Here is a 636-nt window from a genome sequence, read left to right as displayed (position 1 = left end):
TTGAAGTAAATCATCGCACCTACGGTCCAATCCAACCAATTGGGAGAGAATCAATAGATTCCTTTTCGGGAGCGATTCATCCTTCCCGAACGCAGCATACAACTATCCGCTGTACTGCGCTCTCCAAGTGTGCTTGTTCCCCCTTCTTCCTTACCACAATGCCAAAAAGCGTACAAATTATCCGCTCATCACAACACCAAACTTAAATTGTTGCTTGTCCTCAAGCAACTGAAAATCAAATAAGATAAAAAGAAGAGAATATGCAATGAATTCCAAAAACATCTATGAAGATCAGTATTAATTAGATGAGCGGGGCTTTTAGCTTTTTGCCTCTGAACAGTTTTGGCATCTCACTCTATCATTTGAAATTCAGAATGATTGGCTTCTTTAGGAACTTAGAATCCAGATAGTGTTATTGATTCTCCTAGTAAAGTATGATGATTCTTGAACATAGCTCCTTATTGAGTCTTGGCCGTGGCCCAAAGCACTCTGTCTTCCAGTATTACCACCGGATACATACATGCCACAGACACATAACTGGGTGAACCTTTTCAGATTGTGACTCAATAACATGTCTCCTTTTTCAGTAACATGTCTCCTTTTTCATCATTCTTTCAAGAGCCAACATTCATGAAC

Source organism: Arachis duranensis, chromosome 6, assembly GCF_000817695.3.
Source record: "Arachis duranensis cultivar V14167 chromosome 6, aradu.V14167.gnm2.J7QH, whole genome shotgun sequence".
Taxonomy (NCBI): Eukaryota; Viridiplantae; Streptophyta; class Magnoliopsida; order Fabales; family Fabaceae; genus Arachis; species Arachis duranensis.
Note: the sequence above shows the minus strand (reverse complement) of the source record.